This window comes from Alexandromys fortis, unplaced genomic scaffold (genome assembly GCF_014885135.2).
Source record: "Alexandromys fortis isolate MF-2015 unplaced genomic scaffold, M_Fortis_MF-2015_v1.1 scaffold_84, whole genome shotgun sequence".
Taxonomy (NCBI): Eukaryota; Metazoa; Chordata; class Mammalia; order Rodentia; family Cricetidae; genus Alexandromys; species Alexandromys fortis.
Window position 1 is genome coordinate 3,715,176 of NW_026068017.1, and position 17,615 is coordinate 3,732,790.

The 17,615-nt window shown below is 48.5% G+C and overlaps 1 long non-coding RNA gene across 1 annotated transcript; it reads left to right on the plus strand.

Moving 5' to 3' along the window:
- Positions 1–1,166: 1,166 nt before the first annotated feature.
- Positions 1,167–15,540, plus strand: LOC126514025 (uncharacterized). Its single transcript, XR_007595490.1, has 5 exons — positions 1,167–3,139; positions 4,431–4,485; positions 4,813–4,963; positions 10,018–10,081; positions 12,644–15,540. It is a non-coding gene; the product is annotated as an uncharacterized lncRNA (long non-coding RNA).
- Positions 15,541–17,615: the final 2,075 nt, after the last annotated feature.

Sequence of the window (17,615 nt, forward strand, 5' to 3'; positions counted from 1 at the left end):
AATCCTACAACCAGTGCCTATAACTTAAAATAATGGTTAAAGACTTTGAATTAAGGTACCTTGCTCGGGGCACGACAGGGCTGCTTCTGTCTTGGAATGGTGTGACTGCATGAGGTACTCACATGGTTGGGCCCACTAATGCCCCCCATGCGGAAGTGCTCAGACCTCACAGGGGTCACGAGGTAGCATGATTGGTGTGTGAGGGACTCATGAGATGTCTCCGGCGCCCATCCTTCCTTGGGGACACATAAGTGGCTAATAATTGCTAGGGAGGGAGATGTTTTTCCATGGTGTCACCCGTAGCTTGCCTGTGCTCCTGTAAATAACCCCAATTCAACTCATCACTTCCCCAAGCTAGACTGTTTTCTTTGCTCTGTCATCACTGCACTGTTCTGGGGGTGAGCAGGAGTTTATTCACACTTCCCCAGGAGAAGTCATACACCACTATATCCAGAAGGCCCTGGCTGAATAGCCGTGGTGTGTGTGTGGTGTGTATGTGTGTGTGGTGTATGTGTTTGTGTGTGTGTGTGTGTGGTGTGTGTGTGGTGTCTGTGTGTGGTGGTGTGTGTGTGTGGTGTGTGTGTGCTGTGGTGTGTGTGCTGTGGTGTGTGTGCTGTGGTGTGTGTGGTGTGTGTGTGTGGTGTGGTGTGTGTATGTATGTGTGGTGTGTGGTGTGTGTATGTGTGGTGTGTGTGTATGTGTGTGTGGTGTGGTGTGTGTATGTATGTGTGGTGTGTGGTGTGTGTGTATGTGTATGTGTGTGTGGTGTGTGCATATGTGTGGTGCGTGTGTGGTGTGGTGGGTGTGGTGTGTGTATGTGTGGTGTGTGTGTATGTGTGTGTGGTGTGGTGTGTGTATGTATGTGTGGTGTGTGGTGTGTGTGTATGTGTATGTGTGTGTGGTGTATGTGTTTGTGTGTGTGTGTGTGGTGTGTGTGTGGTGTCTGTGTGTGGTGTGGTGTGTGTGTGGTGTGTGTGTGCTGTGGTGTGTGTGCTGTGGTGTGTGTGCTGTGGTGTGTGTGGTGTGTGTGCTGTGGTGTGTGTGGTGTGTGTGTATGTGTGTGTGTGGTGTGGTGTGTGTATGTATGTGTGGTGTGTGGTGTGTGGATGTGTATGTGTGTGTGGTGTGTGCATATGTGTGGTGCGTGTGTGGTGTGGTGGGTGTGGTGTGTGTATGTGTGGTGTGTGTGTGGTATGGTGAGTGTGGTGTGTGTATGTGTGGTATGTGTGGTGTGTGTGTACGTGTGTGTGTTTATAGACATCTATCATATCCATCACTGGGCTTAGGAGTAAGGATACATGCATGAATAATAATTAATCTTCCCTCTCCCAGCTCCCACAATCAAGTCAGAGGAATAGTCATAGAAAAAAGTCTCAGCACAAGAAAGACAAAGAAAACTACTCTGGAGTGGCACACGGAGAAAATGGCTCGTTTAGCTTGGGCCTGCTTGGAGGCTTCACAGAAGAGGGTCCTTTGAGCAAGGCCTTGAAGGATGAGTAGGAGTTTGCCAGGTGAATGTGGCAACAGGAGGCAATCCAGGCAAATGGCACAGCTTAGAGAAAACTGAGACCGGTAAAATAACTTGGCATATTGTTTTGGTTTGCAGAGCTATGAGAAGTTACTCTGTAGGGCAATGGTGGTAGGACAGTCTTGGGGCAGGGAGGCCTGTCTGAAAGACCTGAGGCCAAGGAAAGGAGTGTCAGTGATTTCCAGGAGATATGTCCCCCCAGTTTCCAGGGAAAGAGGAGTCACTAAAATGGGGAGCTGGACATGTGAGAGAGGAGTCATGCCACAGTCAGAGGAGTGAGAATGTGGAGGATAGGTCTTTACACATGAGAAGCTTCTCAAAACGTCATGTTTAATGCTGAAACTTCAGAGGGAATTTTACACTTTCCTTTGATGAATATTTATAGTAAACTAATACTTACAATGCTGTGATCCTTTAATACAGTTCCTCAGGTTGTGGTGACTCCCAACCATGAAATTACTTCATAACTGTAATTTTGCTACTGTTACGAATCGTAATGTAAATACCTGTGTTTTCGGATGGTTTTAGGCGGCCCCCGTGAAAAGGTCATTTGACAACTGCCCCCATAGGTTGCAACCCACAGGTCGAGAACTGTTGGCCTGATATATTTGTTTGTTTGCTTAAGACAGGATCTTGTTATGTAACTATGGCTGCTCTGAAACTCACTTTGTAAGCCAGTCTGGTCTCAAACTCTTGATCCTCCTGCCTCAGCCTCCTGTGTGTTGGGATTAGTAGTATCACCAGCAGGCACTGGCTTAGTCTGCCTCTGTTAACCTCCCTCAGAACCCTTCTAGCCTGCCAGGAAACTCAGCTTTTGTCTTTGTCTTCCTTCCCCTATGTTTTCTTGTTTCTACAACACCAGGCCCCGGAGGTTGGACCTCAGATTCTCAACCTCTGGGTCACTCACATGTGAAGACAGTAAAGGTAAAGGATAGGATTCTCAACCTCTGGGTCGCCCACATGTGGAGATGGTAAAGGTGAAGGGTGGGATTCTCAACCTCTGGGTCGCTCACATGTGAAGATGGTAAAGGTGAGGATGAGCTGCTGAATGGGACAAGACTCTGAAAAGGAATGACTGACTGAGTGAGTGGGCTCGGGGCCTGAAGAGCCACAGGCTGTGGAGAAAGCACAAAGCTAGCTGAGGAGCCAGACAAGCCATAGGGAGATCAAGGACTGTACAGGCGTTATTTATGTTGGGGTCACAGGATCTAGGAGCATGACTGCATTTGTGAACTCTAAAATGGCTTTCATAGGAACCCTGTGAAATCTTAAGGCCTTCTGCCTGCAGCCTCTGTGAAGCTCCGTGCAGCCCAGCTCTTCCTGTGCCCACGTACCAGGGGCACGATCTGTAGAGGTGGCTAGGAGTCGAAGAGCAGGCATGCATACCATCCACAAGAAACACAAAAAAGACAAGTCTTTCTATGATTGCTTGGCTAATCTTGGCTTTCTAGAACTTAATGGATGTGCCTCTCCCCTCTCGTTCCCCAGTCGTCCCCGCCCCCTCCCCACCTGCCGTCACCCCAACTCATCCAGTGACCAGGTCACAGGAAGTCAGCATGGAATTCAGCCTTCAGACACACAGCCTACAGAAGAACATGGCCTGGGAAGGAGGTAAGGCCACATTGGCCCAGGTTTCAGGTTCAGGACCACAGGAACACCACTGAGATAGGGGACCGTGCAGCACGGCTGTGGGGCCCACTGTGCACAAGCACAAATCTGTCTGGTGACTACATGAATTAGCTGGATAGAAAACCACATTGAGTCCCCTGAGCCTGTGGTGTGTGTGTGTGTGTGTGCGCGCGTGTGTTGGGGGGTGTTGTTGACTGGGTTGACTAAAGCCTATGCTGGGATAGTAGTCCTTCCCTGCATGACCACCCTCTCAGCTCCTTTATCAAATCTGTTACTATTGCCTCTTCCCACCCAGTCCCCATCTGTCATCTCCCCCCACTTCCCACGCCTATTAACATGCTAACAGTTTGTACGAAGGAACTGTGTCCTGAATTCCTCATGAAGGCAATCTCTGCTCTGACTTGACTTATTTGAAATATTTTGGTTCTAGGACTTTGACCAATGTCTATGTTAGAGTTTAAGGTCCGTGTCAGATTGTTAAAAATCCATGGACCGGGTTGGAGAGCTGGTTCAGTGCTCTCGCAAGAGGGTGGGTTCCCAGCACCCACATCAAGCAGAGCACAACCACCTGGAACTCCAATTCCAGGGGATCTGGCACCCTCTTCTGGTCTCCCCAGGCACCTGCATGCATGTGGCGCACATAAACTAAGACAGGCGCTCACACATACACATATAGATAAATCCTTTTAAAAACCCAGAGATACAAACTCTAACATAGTTCATGAACGACATGATGGTTACTCACAAAACCACCAAGAAGACTACAGACAGGTCTGGCAGGATGGGACTGGCAGAAGACTAAAAGTTGCTCAAGCCACCACTAGGACATTAGGTGTCGCTGCTGACAGCCGGCTGCAAACACTGGGTCTCATGACCTTTGCTACTCTTTGGAAATAAATGTTCTCTGCTTCTTGGCAGAGGAGCTCCCAAATTCAAGTTCAAAGCCATGGCCCTGACCCTTTCGGCCTTAGTCCTGTGTGCTCCTCGGTCGACAGAGCACCAGGAAGGCGAACACATGTGTTCCGTGTCTGCAGATAGATGGTTCTGCCTCCTATTAAACTAAAGTAGAGCCCCACACGGAAGTGCGCACCAGTTGGTCCAGCTGCTCTGGAGGCTGAGACAGGAGAACAGGTTAAGTCAGGAGCTTAGGGCCAGAGTAGGAAACACAGCAAGATATTTTCAATGAAAATTAAATGGATTAAAGACAAACAAATGTAACAAACAAGCAAACTAAGAAACAAAAATGTCATGAGGTGTATGCGAGTGATTCCAGGACTCAGGAGGCTGAGAAGAGGGGGAGAGGTCCCAAGGCCAGCCTGGGCTACATGGTAAGATCTTGTCTTAAAAATAACACACAAGGGGCTGGAGAGATGGCTCAGAGGTTAAGAGCATTGCCTGCTCTTCCAAAGGTCCTGAGTTCAATTCCCAGCAACCACATGGTGGCTCACAACCATCTGTAATGAGATCTGGTGCCCTCTTCTGGCCTGCAGGTATGCACACAGACAGAATATTGTATACATAATAAATAAATAAATAAATAAATAAATAAATATTTTAAAAAAATAACACACAAAAAGCCGAACAATAGGTGGAGGGTTTCTACAAGAAAGGGGCTCGGATTCAAGGGAGCTTACGATGTCTTTTAACTGTTTTAGTCCAAGTAAACGGATTGTCTCAATCCGAGGAACGGAGGACTCTGAACCCTGGCAACAGCATATGTGTATCCTGCAATGACATCCGAGACCTGGTGACTTATGAAGAGTATTGTTCCTGACTCCCACAGTTCCTTGGCATCTCTAAAAGCAGGTTGACCTAGGGTGGCCCTCTAGTGGGAGGAAACGTAAGGGCCCCATCACAAGCCCAGGTGCACAGTAGGGTCACCACTTCCTAGTATGGCCGTCCTCCAGTTCATTTCATCCTTACTTTCTCTTTACCAGTTCTCACCCCCTACTTCGCCCCCCCAGTTCTCTCTCTGCCTCAGGCTGAGCTGCTTCTCCTGTTTGAAATGAGAAGGACGTCAAACTAGAAGGAACCAAGGAGTGGGTCTGTCGTTTTCCTCTCTGCTGGGCTCATCTTTTCGGTTACCACTGGGTTTTCTGTGCCTAGTTATCTAACTTTCCAGTCCCAAACCGGCACCTCAGCACCTAACTTACTTGGCCTTTTAGAGGATGTGTTTAGATAAACCTTAGATAACCCCACTGGGATGCAGGGTCTCTACTTAGCTGAGTCATGTCAACCAGGACTAGAAACCAGGAGTGGGAGGAGACAGGGAGTCCGGTAACAGGTTTCCCTGCAGCTGTGGGAATGTAAACGAGACACCCTGTGGGCACTGACAAACCAGAGCAGGCCCCAGGTCAGTCAGCCCGGCTTGAAATAACAATACTCCAGGCAAAAACATGCCTACTCCAACACTCCAACCAAACAAGTGTGCATAGCTCTCCAGGACTGAGGAAGCAGGGGACCCTGCTTTCTTCATCAAGGCAGATGCCTGCCTGGGTGAAATTGGAGTCTTGACTAACCTGGGAAAGTCCCCAGTCCGCAGGTTTCATGACCTGGAGGCGGTTACACCCTCTTTTTGTTTATCCGCTGGGTGCTCTTTTCCCTCCCAGCGCTCCTGCACCCGGACTGAGTTCCTCTCATCTGTCACAGATCTCCTCTGCCCTTGTCCGACCTGGTGCTCTTTCCTCTGAAAGCTTCCTTCTGCCCGCTCTGTTTTTCAACCTTTCAAATACCCTGGCAGCCGCTCTCCCTAGAGATTCCTTCTCTCTAGCACATTCGGACAAATGGCTTCACCGAGCTTTATGTAACTGAATCTCACACTCTCGCTGCGCTGCGGTGGGCGCTGCTCTTTGCTTGAGCCCTAACCAGGACTCATTTGCATGGAGGCTGCCCCTCAGTCAAAACATATTCCTGAGGGTGGTGTCAGGATCTTACCTGGAGGTGAAGTGAGGTGAGGCAAGGCATTTGGCAACTGGAGACCTTCTGGTTTATAGGAAATGCGCTCACACCTTACTGGATCTAGGGATTTGGGAGATAAGAAGCTGATGCCAAAGGCTTTGGAGCAGATGGAGTGGGGCCAGAGAGGTCTCAGAGCAGCAGAGTCAAGCGTGGCTAAGAGTCTGTACTGAACACCACCATATATAAAGCCTGCTAGCTAGCCTTTCTTTTTTCTTTCCTTCCTTCCTTCCTTCCTTCCTTCCTTCCTTCCTTCCTTCCTTCCTTCCTTTCTCTCTTCCTCCTCTTCTCCCTTCTTCTTTTTGGAGGGAAGGTCTCACTGTGTTGCCCAAGCTGACCCCAAACTCTTGGGCTCAAATGATCCTCAACTTCATGAGTAGCTGGAACCTCCAGGTGTGTGCCACCTCCCCTGACTTCTGGGTGGCTCTCGGGAGGCTTGTGGTTTCTGAGTTTATTTCCTTGTTGTGCTTAGGCAGAGGTGACTTGTCTGTTGGGTAATCAGGGCTTAGAGCTAACCTTTCTCCAGTGTTTACAGAGCTAACCTTTCTCCAGTGTTTACATAAGTGCTTGAGGGGTGGACACCTTTATGGGCTCTAAAGTATGGAAAGGAAAATTCTAAAATATTCCATGCTTAGATATGTGTCTACAAAACATAACAGTAGCCCATCAACGCCTTTGGTGGATTCTGTGTTTCTAAAGTGTCTATATGGAAAGTTACTTAAAGGCTGAATTTCTTTTCTCTTTGTCCAAGACAGGCCTCTTCATTACGATCCATAATGATTGATGGGAGATCAGTCAACACTAGGCTCAGGGAGCCCTCTGTAAACAAATGTGTATTAATAATACACGTCTTTTCAAAAACTTAACAGCCGCTGAGCTGGGCAGTGCAGGCTGATAAGCCTAGTTACTTGAAAGCCCAAGGCAGGGAAATTAACATTTAAGACTTGCCTGGGCTACTGAGTGAGCCGCTGGTCAGCCTGGGCAATTTAGTAAACCTTTGTCCTCAAATAAAAGATGAAAAGAGCCTGGCGTAATGGTGCATGCCTTCAACCCCAGCACTCTGGAGACTGTAACTGGATGACATACAGAACTCCAGGCCAGCCAGGGCTACACACTGAGACTGAGCAAAAGTAAAAGGCCCAGAGAGACAGCTTAGCAGAGGAGTACTTGTTTAAGGTGTGTGAGGCTCCGGGTGCCACAGGAAATGCATTAGCAGTAAAAGTATTATAGTCAGCGTGGAATATGGGTTTCAATACACGCAGTCTCAAGTGGCGCTGCTGGGTGGTTAGAACATGAATCCAGAAAGGAGGCCAGCTGGCTTCCGGCTCTGTCTTAGTCAGTTAGCTGCGGTATGAATGAGAGACAGTATTTACTTGTGCTGTGTTACGGTTGCCTAATCCATGAAAAAAGGATGGTAAATTCTGTAATCTGAATGTCTGCATCCCTCCAAACCCCATATGCTGAGATCTAATCCCCAGCACAACAGTATCAAGAAGTGGGGACTTTAGGAAGCAATTAAGCGAAGCCCAGGAGAATGAGATTACTGTCTTTGTAAAAGGTCTGGGAGCTTGTGCCGCCTCCTGCTATGTGAGTCCTTAGCTGGAAGGTACCGTCTGTGAGACAGAAAGATGGCTCTCGCGAGACACTGACTCTGCCGGCTTCTCGGCCTCCAGATTGGTGCTTATGACAGTTCCATCATTTATAAATTCTTTTCTACAGTATTTTGTTATAGCATCTCAAATGGGTGGGACAATAGCTTCTTTGTTATTAATTTTTATTGACTCTTTGCGGATTTCGCAGGGTGCATTCCAATCCCACTTACCTGCCCCTCATCCCTCCCATCCCCCCCACTCCCGCCCCCTCACACCCACCCTCTGCCCTTGGCGCCGAGATCCTGCTGTTTTGGATCTGTAGGTTCAACCTCTTCACTTGCTTCAACAGTTCGTAGATCCAGTGCACGCTGGGGTGGGCCGACTCACAGCAGTGGCTCTGGGCCTGGGCGGTAGCTGGGTTGGTCAGCAGCAGCAGTTCCTCATCTTTGCTGTCTGGGCAAGCTCTCCCCGCGCTGCCTCAGCCAGCTCACACAATGCAGCCTACAGCAAGGAGCAGGCCTCTTCTCTGGCTCTCAGGGCCTCAGATCCGGGTCACCCACACTCGCACCACCAGGGCCAGCTCTATTCTTTAGCCCAGGCAAAGTGCAAGGCCTTCTCTCCTGATTGCTACTGGCTGGGGGGGGGGGGGGGGTTGGCTTTCCTGCTTTCATGCCCTCAGCACTGGATCCCTCGTGCCCTCTGACAGTCGGGAAACCCAGCTTCCGAATGCAGGCAAGGAAGCTCGTGTGAGTCTCAAATAGGAAGAGTTAGAGAATGTGCAACTGTTTGGCTTTGCCACCCCCCAGCTTTTCCCTCCCTTACTCTCTCCCTTCCTCCCCTCCCTTCCTCCCCCCCCCCCTCCCCCCCCCCCCCCCCCCCCCCCCCCCCCCCCCCCCCCCCCCCCCCCCCCCCCCCCCTCCCCCCCCTCCCTTCCTCCCTCCCTCCTTCCCTCCCTCCCTCCCTCCCTCCCTCCCTCCCTCCCTTCCTTCATTCCTGTCTTGGAGCTACAGCGTAGACAGGGTTAGACTCGAACTCAGAAAGACCCTCTTGGCTCTGCCTCCTGAGTGCTGGGATTAAGGGAAGGGACCGCCACACTTGGCCTCCTCTCTGCCTGTGATAAAGGAAGCAAGACTGGGCTGGAGAGGTGGCTCATTGGTTTACAGCACTTGCTCCTCTTGCAGAGGACCCGGATTTGAGTCCCAGGATCCCCATGAAGTCTCATACAACCATCCCAACTCCCGTTCCCGGGGTTCTGCCCTCCACAGACACTGGGCATATGCTCACGGTGCACACACATGCAGGCCAGAAGTTCATACACATAAAGTTAAATAATCGCTTAAGGAAAGAAAGATCAGCTGTGTGTGGTGGCAGAGGACAGGCAGGGAGAAGAGGGAGGATTCCAGCCCTTTATTGAGCCTTAGATTGAGACTCAGTCTGGACTCGGTCGGCCCTGAAGCTGAACTGGTAGAGGTAACCTGAGTGGTGAAGGGCACGGACCATCACTTCCTAGTCACTGCCACGCCTTTGCCGCAGCAGAGCCCCAGGAGCAGGAAGCACAACAGCTCGGCTGATAGAAAGGAACAGTGGGGTTTTCATTTCCGAACTGATGTCACAATTTTTCTACCAAGGTCAAAAGCCGCCTGGTTTGTACATGTTCTCTTTATGGCTTTCTGGAACAGACCCCCTCCATTCCTCGTTCCAGCTCTTGGTGCTCAGGTTATGCCCGGGGTGTGTGTGCTCCTGGACGTGGCTGGCTTTTGTGGTAGTGGCAGTGCCTTTGTGTTCTGAACGGGAAGTGCATTGGGCCGTTTACTTTTGCTTTCAAGTGATGTCCAAGCCTGGTAGCTTTATACAGTACAGAGTCCTACTTAGCTCATGGTTTTGTAGGCTCAAGGGCAAAGTGTTGCTATCAGCTCAGCTTTTGTGGAGGACCCGTGACAGATGAAATCATGGTGGTGTGGCCACGTGAAAGAGCAATCACGTGGTAATGCTGGAAGCCAGGGCAATGCAGAGGTCAGGCTGCTCCTCGTTGTTCAACAACAGCATTAATCTTTTCTAGGGCAGCGCCTTCAGTGGACTACCTGCCATCTACTTGACACCACCTCTTAAATGTCCAACCACCATAGGGACCAAGGCCCCAGTGCTTGAGCCGTTGGGGAACACAATTGAGCAATAACCAAAGCATAACAGATGGTTTTCTTGCCCCCCCCCCCCTCAGTGCAAATCAACCTGGAGAACCCTGGTGGTGCTGGGAGGGGAGGCGGTACCCACCGCTTGTTGTGTTTGGTTTAATGGCTTTCTTCCCTCATTCAGCAGCCAGTCTGTCAAACGGCGGGAGATTGTTCCTGTCCACCCCCGTGAAGTAATCAGGCACCCTGTGAGTAACACACAATAGAATTGCTTTTTAACTTATAAAACATGACCAGCTATGACTCATACTGACATTTCAAAGCCTCAGAATTCCGGTGGCATCAGAGCAATTTGTCTTCCTTTCTACCCAGTGATTCATACGTTTTCCTCAGATTCTGTTAACCCATGTCGTTCCTCTCTGCAGAACCTATGAACAGTGACAGAGAGACATACATGTAATTCTCATTACAGGCGAGAGGCAGGATGCTCCCGGCACTTTGCTCAGTGCCTGCCCTGAGACCGGGAGTGGACCCATTAGACCAAGCACTCAGATGGTCTGCCGTTCCTGTGGGTGGAGGATCAAACCCAGGCCTCCTGCTTGCTAGGGAGTGTCTACTGCTGAGACACACCCCTTTCTTGACCTTTCCCTTTTCATCACAAAAGAAAATCTTGGCCTGCAGAGATGGCTCAGCAATTAAGAGTGCACTTCTAGAGGACCCAGGTTTGGTGCCCAGCACACACGTCCAGTATCTTACAACCATTTGTAACTCCAGTTCCTGAGGATCCAGCACCCTTCTGGTTTTCATGGGCATGTGCATGCGCACATGCACACACACACGCACACGCACACACACACACACACACACACACACACGCACACGCACACGCACACACACACTACTTTTTCACAGAAGCTTCAGGAGATAGTTTCAAGTGTCATTTGCTAGTACATGGGTACTCCTATAATCATGATGTAAGAAAGAGCAGGCATATCCTAGTGGACTTCAGCCCATCCAGTTTTAGTGCTCAAAGGTGAAGAGGGGAGGGGCTAGTTGCAGCAAGGAAAAGGAAAAGGCCACCAAGAGTTTGTCACTGAGATAGAGAAGGGTGGTCTGCAATGGGGAAGAAGAGGAAAGGTGAGCACAGTAGTGGTCATCCCTACCCCAGGGTTGTTTCCCAAGGCTGCTTTAACCCACTACTGCCACTAGGTAGGTGGCTTAAAAAAACAGAGACATCCTCTTACTAGAGCTTAGACCTTGGCCGTCATGATCTGGGCGAAGCCACACTTCCTTGAGAAGATGCAGGGGAGAACCTTTCCTTACTTCTCTGCTTACTGCTTAGCTTCCAGTTACAGCACTCGAGGCTGAGGCTGGAGTTCCGCGGTAGAGAACTTTCTAGCACTTTGGGAGGCTCTGGGCCAATTTGCAGAACTTCAAGCTCTAGGCTCTTGACATTTTGTAGCTTTGTCCCTGCCCCATCCCGTGTGTGTGTGTGTGTGTGTGTGTGTGTGTGTGTGTGTGTGTGTCTGTCTGTCTGTCTGTCTGTCTGTCTCTTTTCTTCTTAGAAGGATATCAGTTACATTGGATCAAGGGTCCAGCTTACTACAACATGACCTAATTTGTCACATCAGCAATGGCCATGTCCAAGTAATGTCTTCCTGCCTTCAGAAGCAACTTAGAAACAAAGAGTGGTTTGTCTCCTTCAGGAAAGGAGGTGGGTTCAAAAGAAGAGGGTCTTAAGTAACTTGGGAAGTTTTTTTGCATAATTAAAGAGCTTGCCACAGATGTTTCCTAAAATTGAAAATTTAGGGTTTTGTTGTCTTGTGAAAATGTAGCTGTAACTGGAGGTTTCTCTCCCATCTGCCAGCTCTGGAATATCCACTCTGAGATTCAATATTAATTTAAATCTGTTTGGCTGATAGCTCAGGCTTATTACTAACTAACTTTTACATCTTCAATGAACCCATTTCTCTTAATCAATGTACTGCCATGTGGCCATGGTTTTACTTCACATCTTGCTTCTCTGGCAGCTGCTGGCATCTCCCAGACTCCACCTTCTTTTTTCTGTATCTTTGCTTGGATTTCCTGCCTAGCTATAGTCTACCTGGCTATTGGCCAAATCAGCTTTTTTATTAACCAATGGTAATAAGATATATTCACAGCATACAGAGGGGCATCTCACAGCATGTAGCTTTTGCAAGTCCCTCTTTTCCACACAGCCTGTGAGCAACCCGGTGCATCAGCTGTGCTGTGTGCCTTGTGCTTCTGTTTAGTTCCTGCCCATTTTCTAGATATTGATATCACAGGCTAGAACTTGTCACCAACTAGATAGTCACACACTCTAATCTTTCCCAACTACATCTTAGTGTTTCTGGATTTTTGCAACAGGGAAAGCCTGCAACTTACCCTAATCAGGCTAGGGTTGTTAGGTTTTGTTTTTGCCGTTGCTATGATCAGTATGGCATGAACTTGGAGGGACTGCATGGTTTGGGAGAAGTTCCCAATGTTTTCCAACATCCTTGCCCAACATCGTTGCTCATCTTCAACTTTATTGAGTATACGTGGAGAGGGTATGTGTATGTGCATGTGTGGTATGCATGTTCATATGTGTGGGGCCATGTGAGTGTGTGTAGAGGCCTGAGGCTGATGTCTTCCTCAATGGCTCTTCGCCCAGACGTCAGCAACGTATCCACTCTAGTGCAATGGTTAGCTTTTAATTATCAATTGCACACAACACAACCTAGAACCGCCTGGGAAACGAGTCTCAATGAGGGATTGCCTCCATTGATTGACTGTGGGCTTGTTTGTAGGGGATTGTCTCAAGCAAGCTGATTGATGGAGGAAGACTTAACCCACTATGGACGGCACCATGCCTTCGGCGGGGGTCCTGAAGTGTGTCAGCGTGGAAAAGCTGAACCGAGCACAGCAAACACACGAGTGGGTGTGCACAGATTCCTTTCTGCTGCCCTGATCAGGACGTACTAGCTGCTTTAGACCCGGCCACCTTGATTTTCCTGCTGGGACTGTGAGGGAAATAAGCACTCCCCTATGTTGCTTTTTGTCAGGCTGTTTTGTCACAGCAACAGAAAGGAAGCTAGGACTTGTAGCTAGCCAGTTTACTCTGAAGCTCCCCTGTCTTTGCTTTCTGAATCTTAGACAAACAGGCAGGCCTCTGTGCTCTCCCAGCATTGGCGTAGGTTCTAGTGACCTGGATTCTGGTCATCCTGTATATACAGCAAACCCAGCAAACATCTTATTCCCTGAACCATCTTCCCAGCCCCCCACCCCCAGTGTGTGTGTGTGTGTGTGCGCGCGCGCGCACGCGCGCGCGAGCACAAGCATGTCCATGTATTATGTATGTGCAGGTTCCCATGAAGACCAGAAGAGGGCATCATATCTCCTAGAACTGTGCTTAGGTGGTTGTGAGCTGCCTGATGTGGGTACTGGGAACTGAATCTAGGTCCTCTGTAAGATAAGAATGAAGAAAACATTCTTAACCAATGAGCCATCTCTTCAGCCCTATATTTCTATTATATCCTATCCACTCCTCTGACAGGGTAAGGCACATTGCTTTGGGGTAGGTCCAAGGCCCTTCCTACTATATATAGGCTGAGCAAGGTATCCATCTAAAAAGACTGGGTTCCAAAAAAGCCAATACAAGCAGTAGGGATAAATCCTGGTGCCACTGCCAGTGGTCCCACAGTCTGCCCCAGCCACAAAACTGCCACCCACATTCAGAGGGTCTAGTTTGGACCTATGCTGGTTCCTTCCCTATCCAGCAGAGTTGGTGAGCTCCCATTAGCTCAGGTAAACTGTTTCAGTAGGTGTCCCCAACATGGTCTTGACCTCTTTGTTCATATTCTCACTCCTCCCATTCTTCAACTGGACTTTGGGAGCTCAGCCCAGTGCTCCACTGTGGGTCTCTGCCTCTGCTTCCATCAGTTACTGGATGAAGGTTCTATGGTGACATTTAAGATAGTCATCAATCTGACTACAGGGCAAGGCCAGTTTGGGCACCCTCTCCTCTATTGCTTAGGGCTTTAGCTGGGTCATCCTTGTGGATTTCTGGGGATTTCTCTAGTGCTAGGTTTCTTGCTAGCCCCATAATGGCTTCCTCAAATTATCTCTTTCCTTTCTCTCATCTGCCCTTCCTCCAACTCGACTATTCTGTTCCCTCAAGTTCTCCTTCTCCCCTCTTCTTCCCCCTCTGCCCTTCCTTCTCCCCTCCCACCCCCATGCTCCCAATTTTGTTGGGTGATATAGAAAACTTATTTGTAACAACATCAGGATTCATTTTAAAAAATAAATGTTACACAAAAATTAAAACATAAATCCATGGCTTCCTCTTCAAGACAAATAAAATTTCTTTAAAGTGTTTGACAATCAAAGCTCAGAGTCCTATAGCAATGAGGGAAACAAACAGACAAAAATGACAGCCAATCTTGTGGCCCTTGCTCTCCAATATTTTGGACCCCGTCTCTCTTTAGTCACATGTGATCTTCATTAGAGAGGCCATACAACCCTAGATGCCACACTCTAGTCAACACGTGTCCTGCAGAAAAGCTCACCGTATAGTGATATTTTATTTGTGTTTTAATAAATAAAGCTTGCCTAAAGATCTGAGTGCAAAGTTAGCACACTAGTCAGACACACAGGTCAGGCAGGGGTGGCACACACCTTTAATCCCAGCAGCCACACTAGTTAGCCATAGAAGCCAGGCAGTGGTGGTGCATGCCTCTAATCCCAGAACCAGAGAGGAATATAAGACAGGAGGAGACAGCAGCTCGGAGCTCAGTCTGCAGCCTGAGGTTTGGTGGAGAGCATTGCAGTCTGCAGTCACGTTGAGTACAGGATCACCCCTCTGTTTGTCTGAGGTAAGAGCTCTCTAGTGGCTTGGCTGCTTTGCTTTTCTGATCTTCGGCTTGAACCCGACTATTTGTCTCTGGGTTTTTATTATTCGTGCTACATCACCAGAACTAGATAACAGTTGTCAGGGGGAGATGGGATTGTGCCTAAGCAGGGGCAGATCAAAGGGACAGACCGAAAGGCACAAGCAAGCTACAGAAGCAAAGGTTCTACACTTCCGTCCCACCCACCACATCTTAAGGGGTTCCCTCTCCCTGGCTCCCAAGGGAAGAAGTGGGGGAGGTTCTAGCTTCATCCCTTCCAGTCTGCTTGGAGTTTGCATCCAATCAGATAGTACAATATGATCATATTGAGGGATGGTTCTACAAGAGAGAGGCCGTGTTCCCAGTGGATGCAGTATACCAAACTGTCCGCTTCCATTCTGTGTGTAAGAAAAAGTGGTCTGAAGTAGGAGTATATGTTAGCCCTTGGTATAACAATTGAGAGACCCATAATTCTGAGAAATAAAGGAAACAATGGGGCAGGGAGTTCTTTCTTGTCCAGTTCCCCTCCCAGATCCTGAAAATAAGGAAGTTCATGTTGGCAAGCATGCGGAGAAAGGGGAACAGTTGAACATTATTGAAGTATAAGTCACACACAATTGTACAGATTTTACAGAAAACCAAAATTAAAAATAAAACCACATGTGACCTAGAAAACTCACTTTCCTGTATCCAAAAGAGCTAAGCCGGCGTCTGGAAGAACTATCCCCACTCCCGTGTTCATTGCAGACTGGTCACAATACCAACAAAATAGAAGCAACTTGAGCGTCTCTCACCTGAGAAACCAAGTGTGCACACATAATGGATCATTCTCAGCCAGAAAAAAAGTGAAATTCTGTCATTTGGGGCTGGAAAGATGGCTTAGTGATTAAGGGCACTTTGTTTGCTACTCTGCCAAGGAACATGAGTTCAGTTCCCAGGATCCAGGTTAAGAGGTTCAAAATCACCTGTAGCTCCAGCTCCAGGGGTTCCAGTGTTCCTTTCTAGATCCACAGGAACCTACTACACACATTTGACAAGATACACACACACACACACACACACAGAGACAAACATAGAGAGACAAACACATGCACATATGTATATACATACATACACATATACACAGAGAGAGGCACACAAAGATACATACACGAACACATACATATATATACTTATATATACATATATGTGTATATATATACACACACTGCACACAGACAGACACATTCATACACACAGACGCACACACACATTTTAAAAATGAAACCATTATTTCGAGACCATGGGTGGAACTGTTAAGTTGCAAGAAATAAGCCAGGACCACATGATGTCTATCATACCTGGGATGAGAGAACAATCTCCTAGAAGCTGAGTTCATTTCTTTGTTTAAAAAAAATGTGCTTTAGAAAACTACTCAAAAAGTGTTAAAAAAAATTACTTAAGCCCTAATCTGTTAAAGCCCTGTCCTGTAACCATGCAGCGTACCAGAAAAGGCAAGGCAAGACTGGTGAGTCTGTGTTAAATGTGTGGCTGGCCGCCAAATCAAATCTCTTACGTTCTTTTTTTTTTTTCTTTTCTACTTTATTAAAATATCCTCATGGCATTTTTCCTGGGAGTCTCTCATCCATTTTAGGCATCTCTCTTGGCTTTACCTATTTGGTCCTCACCGCAGGCCATTCCGGGCTTGTGCCCCCTGTGGTGGCCTATGCATAGCATCTGTAGATGGACAACTTCTCCTTATCGGTTGTCATTGTCGTCACTATCCATAGGGATCCACGGAGAGATGCATGAGGATAGTGTTGAGGACGCTGGTGGAGATGCCGAAGGACTCTTGATGGGAATGACTGCTGGCTAGGCCACCCACTGCGTTCAGTAATCACAGAACATCACCTCCTAAGCCATAGTTTCCTTACGTACAATGCTAGATGTTAGCAGCACCTGCCTGAGCTGGCTTGCTGCACCCTCTGTGTCCTGGCAGAGAGATCATATAATCAGTCCCAGCCATCTCAACAGACTCATCAGTTACTAAGGGAACTGGTTTCCCTGAGAACGGCTTTCCACAATCACCGCCCCCCCCACAGGGACTGAAATCTACACCCTGATTTAGGAGAATGAGGAAGGAGGGCTTGGATGGGCTCTGGGCTGGGACGGATCTGGGTACAGAGGTTGACTCCTAAGTTCCAGTCCTCTGTTTTCTGGGCCACACCTTGTAAGAAACAACACTATTTCTGAAAACTGAGGTAAAGAATTTTAAGCAGAAACCGGAAAGGAGTGAGAGACCCGCTAGTCTCCCAGAGTGTGTAAACTGGAACAACTTCTTGGGCTGAGCCACCTGCACCTCTAGCCTGCAGTTTGAACTCAAAGGTGGTTTCCATGGAGAGATGGCTGGAGGAAAAGAGGCAGGAACCCAAAGTAGGTCAAATGCTTGTGCTCCTACGCCTGGGCACGGCGTGCATAGGAGTGAGGGAGGTTCCTGGGCTGGGCTCCCCAGGGCATATGTGTTGCAGGGACCCACTGAGAAGAGAGAACACCCAGTTCCCTGCCCTCACTCTCATCCGTGTGTCTCAGATCAATTGTTACGCTACTGCAAATCCAGCAGTGGTGACCTGAGATCCTTGGCTTGCCACGTGGCTGATCTTAAGAGTAACGATAAGGAGGATTATTGGTATTGCCGGCCCCACTTCTTGTCCATGGCCCACTAGGAAGAGCCTCCACTTTTTTTTAATCCTCTCTTGCGCCATCAGACTCTGAAAGAACCTGCTGCCCCATTAATTGGCTGAATTATAAAGGCAGCTGCTAATGTGTTTTTCAAAGACGTGCTGGTCGGAAGCAGCAAGTCCTGGCCATTGAAGACCGCCGAGCTTGTGGTCAGGAGGACAGGTAGGGGCTTCTG